Source organism: Passer domesticus, chromosome 11, assembly GCF_036417665.1.
Source record: "Passer domesticus isolate bPasDom1 chromosome 11, bPasDom1.hap1, whole genome shotgun sequence".
In the NCBI taxonomy this organism is placed as follows: domain Eukaryota; kingdom Metazoa; phylum Chordata; class Aves; order Passeriformes; family Passeridae; genus Passer; species Passer domesticus.
In genome coordinates, this window is record NC_087484.1 from 20,112,541 (window position 1) to 20,119,619 (window position 7,079).

Sequence of the window (7,079 nt, forward strand, 5' to 3'; positions counted from 1 at the left end):
GCTCCGCTGGGATAAATGACAGAGAACTTCCTCTGATAAACTAATAAAAGAGATTTCTAGGAGTAATCATTGATTTGACAGGAAGTCAAACAAATCTATCCATCACTGCTGACATGTGTCTACAACCTTCCAAACAAAGCGGCGTCGGGAGGGAGAGCTGGAGCCAGCTGCCCACACTGTCTCAAATGCCACGTAAAGACAGCCAGCAGCCTGGATCGAACACTCCCTGCCACTCAGCCCTGGCTCCTCTCTGATCCTTCTGGATCCACTTCTGAAGCCTCCAGACATCAGACAAAGCCTGCTTCTCCTCCCACATCCTGCCCCTGCGTGAGGCACTGTCTCCATCTCCACCAGAGATAAGGAGAACAAGGCCTGGAGTGGTTCCATCCCACGCCTCTCCTGCTCAGTGGTGGCTGGTGATCTTCTCCAGACCCTGTGCTGGGGGGTCTGTCTGGTCAGACTCTGATCTCTGAGGCTCTGTGCACTCCCAGCTCTGGCTGTGGAGCTTTGGCCATGATTTAATCCCAGCAGAACAAGCCTTGGCCACCTCCTTTGGGTCTGGGAATGGATCAGCAAACAGCAGGGAAAGCAAACCATCTCCCAGTGTATGTCCCAGATAAAGAGCCATCCAGCTGGGCTCTCTGGGAGGGGAGCAATGTGGAGCTCAGCTCATCCCTGCAGCCCCAGCAGGGTGAGACATCATCACCTTGCTCGGGCTGTGTGTCACTGCGGTGTGGCAGAAGCTCAAGGCACCCCAAAACCAGTCCCCTTCCTAGACCAGCTCTCCCAAGGCTCCACATGCACTGTCTGCAGAGGTGCTGAGCCCCTCCAGAAGGGCCTGTGTGACCAGGCACTGCACACACCCAGCCTGCCCAGCAGAGCAGGCAGATGATGGGATTTTGAGACATCCACAGGTTTTCCACTGCCCTCCTATGAGCTCTTCCCCTGCACTCTGCCCAGCAGAGCTTTAAGCAGGAGCAGCCTGACTGCTCAAGTGTGTGATGTCCCAAGCCTCCCTTGTCATTTGTCTTCTCCTGGAACATCCCAGGAGCCCTGTGAGATCACAGACTGGTTTGGAACAGGAGGCACCTCAAAGTTCATCTCATTCCACCCCAGACCAGGCTGCTCAGAGCTCCATCCAGCCTGACCTTAAGGAGCATCCCCCTGTTGTCACTGAGAGAGCCCAGTCTTGGGGAAGCCAAAGCCAGCTTTTCCCAGCAGGACCTGGAAGCTGGGGCACAGCTCCCACCTGTGACCTGGGAGCAGAGGCAGCAGGAATTTTGCAGGGACAGCACAGCCCGAGCTGATTGGAGCAGTTTGGGTCTCCCCCAGCACAAGTTAGAACGCCTTCCTGCACTGGGAACCCTAAATCCTGCCTAAAACAAAGTTCAGAGTCCTTTCCTCCTTCCACCCTGGTTTCCTGAGGTTCTTTGATGATTCCCAAACCAGCCCCTCCACGCTGCTCTCCCTGGGCTGTCCTGGGCACCTGTGCTGCCCAGGACACAGCAGCAGCAGGGCTGCAGCACTCACTTCAGCCAGCACATCAAAAATAAGGGATAAAATCCTGCTTCCAGCTCCCCCAGGCTGCCATTAGCAGACAGGCCTGGGTTGGTTTTTTAATTGTAGTTTTTACTTCTAATTTCAAAAGCAGTGTTTGATCCTGGAGTCGTCGAGGCTCAGATATTTATGACAGACTCAAACCCAACCCAGAGCACACACCTTTCTTCAAAACCACCCTGCTGGGAGACACCTCTCCTTTTAAGCACAGCAGATTTGGAACATTTATACACCATTTCTCAAGAACATGAGGTGATTTGAAGCAAAACATTAAGTGTTTGCACAAAATTTGCAAGCCACCCTCCTAAAAGAAACAAGTCAACCAAGTGAAACCCCCAAAGCAGCACAATTTTTGAGAGTGTTGCTCTGCCAAACCCCTTTTTATTTGTTTTCCTTTAAAAAACAGACAAAACAGCTCGTAATATTTCTATTTTGTTTTAATTGCTAGGAAGAAAAGGAACTGAGAGCTTTCTGGGAAGCTGTGCTGCTAAAGATAAAAGGCATTCTGAGGATTCCCACTGAGCTCTCCTGCATGCCTGACACCAGGTGCCATCTCCACGCTGGGAGCTCTCCCATCCTCAGCAAAATTCCCTTTTCCTGCTGGCAACAGGCTCAGTGTGCCCTGGGCTCTGAGAATGGGATTCATCTGGGTATGTCACACTGGATGTCCCATGCCTGAGCTGTGGGAATGGGGAATGAAATGGTGCAGCTCTGAGAGGAATAAAGGAGGGGTTTGGGACATTATAGAAGAACATCTTCCTCAGGGAATTGGAACCAGCAGAGGTTGTTCCATCCAAAGATCCACTTGTTTCTTGACTCCTCCATCACTTCTTGTCCTCATCCCACCCAAATTTAACAGCCAGAAGGAGACTTTGCTCCATGGCTCCCATCTTTATTAATCCAGCAACCTTGGGAAGCAGGGTTTGTGTCCTCCTCCATCCTTCAGCGTGGCTTCCCTGCTTCTCTGGTGTTTCCTGCTCCAGGCTGTCAGCACCCTTAGGAAAGCTGTAACACATCCACAGCTCTGTGCTGGTAGCACAAATGGTCCTGGATTCAGAAACTCCAAAATTACTGCAATCCCTGCATCCTGGACTCATCAGTTGAAAGCACTCAGGAAATCAGTGGGAAAGGACTGTTCATACTCCCTGAAAGCAGTGGGGAATGGATAAAACATTCTTGTGCCAAGAGAAATGGGGGAGCCAAAGGCTCCTGTGCTCATCACATCTACCAGACACCGAGGAAGGAACTTCCCAGGACTGCTGCAGCCCTGCCAAGGAGCGGTGATTGAAATCCCCAGCAAGCAGAGGGGTTGGAAATCCAGATGCTGCTGGAACCACAGCTGATCCCTGAACTGCAGTGAAGGTTTCCCAACACCTTCTGATGTTTTGGGATCAATCTTCTGACACAAGGGGGCTGCCAAGATGCAAAGTGCAACAGCAGCAGGTGACAGCAGGATATGGAGAAAGGAAATGCAAATATTTGGGAGAGCAGCCCAGAAGAGAGAGGAAAAGGCTGTTTGAGGCTTGGAACCTGCAGGCTGCCAGGGACAGCAGCTCATGGAAATGCACATTAACAGGGGACTTGCAGCAGCCACCTGGGAGTGGGGGTGGCAGGACCTGAGACCTTGGATAAACTCAGTTTGGATGTGGATGGGAATGTCCTGGTGCCTGGTTGGAAGGAAAAAGGAGAAGTGCACATCCATATCCCAGCCCTGCTCAGGGGAAGAGATGAGAGACAGAAGGCAATGAAGAGAGAATCTCCCAAAATTAGGTGCTAATTCCTGGAACAGGTGGTTGACACAATCCCAGGACACAGAAACCCCCCCAGGATGATTCACAGAATTCACAGAATCACTGGGTTAGAAGAGACCTTAAAAATCATTGAGTCCAACCCAGCCCCAACACCTCAACTAAACCCTGGCATCCAGTGCCACATCCAGGCTTTGTTACACACATCCAGGGATGGTGACTCCACCACCTCCCTGGGCAGCCATTCCAGAACTTTCACCCTTTCTGGAAAAAACTTTTTCTTAATATCCAACCTAAATTCCCCTTGAAATACAGGTTCTGCTCCTCAGAGCCACTGGAAGGCAGGAATTGGCTCCCAAGGGAAGGTGCTGCTGGCACGGGTGCCCAAGTGGCTGTTCCATGTGAGGGAGGGGAGCAGGCTGAGGGCCTAATTGGCACGGAGGGAAGGAGGGGGAATGCTGGAGTTCTGGGTTCCTCCTCCACTGTTCTGAAATCGGGAAATGCCAAATGCTGATATTCTCCATAAATATCTATTTAAAACCATTGCTTCCCCCAGCATTCCCACCCCCGCCCATGGATGAGCACAAATCCTGGCTCAGCACAAAACCCAGCCTAGCTCAGGAACTGACCTTCAGCTTGGCTGCTTTTATCTCCTCTGTGCTCTGGTGCTCTTCCTCCCCATGGAAGTGAGCAAGCACCCCAGAGAAATGTTCTGAGGAGCCATGTGCAGGAAAGGGCAGCCAACCTCCCACTCCCAAAATCCTGACACTCAGTGTGCATTCAGAACCAAAGAATTGGTGTTGGAAAGGTCTCTACACACACTCGCCAAACCCAGAAAATGCAGCTCCTAAATGCCAGCAATTACTATCAGTGTTCCTTTGGTTAATGTTAAAATTGGGATATTGGATGAAGGAGGGGTTTGAGCATCTTCAAGTTGAATTTACAACTCAGAGAACCACTTGTAGGATCTCTCTGCTGACTAAAATCCCTCTCCCTCCACACCTAAGGAATAAGTGCCTCCAGCCATGCCAAAAATTGGAAAAGGTTTAATGAAAACTTGGAATTTCTTTGCTAAGGAGCTACAGGAAGCCACCAGGAATGGGGGAAACTCTGGGACTCCTCTTTCCAGCTGAATGGGAAACAGAAGGAAGGTCTCCAAAAGGAGTCCATACACACAGAAGTGTGATCCCAGGAGGGAGGGGGCTGTATGCCACCAAGGGACACCAAGAAGTCTCCAGTGGGAAGAGGGATCAAAGTGGAAAACCAGCAGAGAAATGGAAATAGTCCCCTGGGAAAGCAGGAGTGAGGGAAAGGTATCAGGGTCAGAGTGTCCCAGCTGGAATCCTCACTCCATTCCTGCAGCATTCATCCTCTTCTTTAGCAGGAGGGAGATGATAATGAAACCAAGAGACTCCAAAGCTGTCTCCAAAGGCAATCTGTGCCAAGGAAAAACTGCAGGAAGCAGAGAGGGAGCGAGTGTGGCATTTCCCAGAGGAGCTCTGCAGAGAGCAGCAGCCAAGGAAAGGCTTTCTGCGCCTGGCAGGAGAGGATGAGGAGTCTGTTAGCACAATGCCTCTCAAAAGGAATTCTGGCCTCTCCCAGAAACACAGTTTGGGAGCCAAGGCTGGGTTTTGGATTTTGATTTCACTTTGGTGAGGGGTGGATCACCTCTTTAAAACCCCTGAGCTCTGAAATATTTGGATTAATGTCTCTTACAAAGGGAAACAACCAGAAATTGGCTGGGTTTTCACTCACCAATTCCCCCTCAAATCCTGGGCTTTGCAGAAGAGCTTCACCCTCCAGGGTGGCCAGTGAGCTGCCCCAGGGATCCAGTGGGAGATGTATCCCAAAGAGATGCAAAAGAGATGATTTCTCCAACTGGTCCATCTGAGCTGGCATCTGTTGTACCTGCCAGGATTTCCAGCTGGAAACATCACGCTCTCAAGGTAATTTGGGACATCTGGTTATTTGTCACCACCATCAGAGGTGTTCCCATCCTCAGAATCCTTTCCTCAAAATGTTTTTGTAAAGGCTTCATTTGCCTTGGTTCAATAAAGCCACACATTTAAGCAGAGTAATTTAGATATTGATTCTGGTAACATTTAATGGGGATAATTTTGGCAGATGGAACATTTTGGCTGGGAGGAAATGTTCCATTTACAGAACAAACTTCATGCAATCAAAAAAATATTCTCCAGAGCTGCACTGGGCTGTACCTGAATATCCCACATGAAAACACGCTCAGATCTGTGTGTGATTCTGTGATTTACAGCAACCAAACTACTCAGTTCCACCCTCTTGCCATGACAAATGGGAGCAGAACCATCTCCTGACTCAGGGAATTCCTTCACAGCCTCAGCTCATCTCTCTGTGGCTCCTCACCAGGGTGCTGTGGGATGCACGTGGCTCATCAAGATCTGCTGCTGCCCTTCTCCAGAAGTCTTTTCACTCCCTGAAACCTCACCTCCTTGGAACGCAGAGGGTCCCCCCAAAACCCTCCTGGGTTCTCCCACCTTTCTCCTGGGATTGTCTCTCCCTGAGAAGCCTTTGGGCAGGAGCATCCTTTGTGGAGCTGTGGTTGTTCCAGCAGATAGCAGAGAGAAGCTATTTTCTGATAGCAAAGATAGTTTATCTCCCTCGACAGATTTCAAGGCAGCTTTAAAACTCCCAACAAAATGCTGGATTTCCCCCATTCCAGCCCTGATGGCTGAGGAGAGATAAGAGACATCAGTGTTATTAACCTGAAAATGGGACAGAACTGGGGAGATAGAACCCAAAGCCCATTAAAATTCTCCTTGTCCCCCAGGGGTCACGAAAATGAAGTGGAACATTTTAATGATGCCGTGCTGGGAATGCAGCTCCCTCCCTCCTGACACCCTCACAGCCACACCCCACGCACACAGAGTCTTGATGAGCCCCTCCTAAGACAAACGATGCCAGACTTCCCATCCCAAGAGGATTCTTCCCTGTGCCTGACCCTGGCAGCCAGCCAGGGCTGTGGCAGGAGCTGCCCCACAAATCACACCTAAATGGCTCTTTGAACGTGCTGAAGTGAAGAACATCCTTTCTCTAAAGCACTCCTGCCTGTGCTGGAAGGGAGATAATTTTTCAGGAATCAATTCACCCTTCCTGGGAACACGGAGGCCATGTTCCAAAGTAATTCCAGATTTCCAAGGCTCTCCTTTAGCACAACAGTGCCTTGAACAAGGGAGAGCAGACAATGAACAGGAGCAATGACTCTCCCAGCCCTTTCTGCTTTCTTATGAAAATTCACCATGAAAATTCCTTGCCCTGGGGGAGGACATGCCTAAAAACCTTCTAGAAAGTGGGGATTCAGGTCTCAGCCCTCCAATATCTCAGGAATATTTAGAATTTAGTCTATCCTGCTTCTTTAGCTGTGGAAGGTGGGATGCTGGGTGGAAGACGGGCGAGGGAGGCAAACCCTAATCCCTTTCTGGCCTCGAGGAACTCACAGAGCCTGATTCCAAAAGCTGAGCATTCCCCTTCTAGCTGGAGCAGGAGCAACATCAAAGACCAGGTAAAACTTAAATACCTGCAAGGTCTGATACCACGATGAACGAGGTCCCAGCTGAGGGAGAGGCAGGAACAATAACCTGGAGACAGAGGGATCAATGCTCCAGCAGAATCCGTTGCTGCTGCCTCGATTACCATAAGTAGGACAGACAGCTCTGAAGGTTAATAATGTTTAGCTGCAAAAAAGAAGCTATGAAAGAATTGGAAATAGATTTCAGGAAGATGCAGAGGTACATGGGG

The 7,079-nt window shown here is 50.1% G+C and overlaps 1 long non-coding RNA gene across 1 annotated transcript; it reads left to right on the forward strand.

Moving 5' to 3' along the window:
- The first annotated feature begins 976 nt into the window (after nucleotides 1-976).
- Nucleotides 977-5,374, forward strand: LOC135309537 (uncharacterized). Its single transcript, XR_010369761.1, has 3 exons — nucleotides 977-1,337; nucleotides 1,652-1,809; nucleotides 2,006-5,374. It is a non-coding gene; the product is annotated as an uncharacterized LOC135309537 (long non-coding RNA).
- Nucleotides 5,375-7,079: the final 1,705 nt, after the last annotated feature.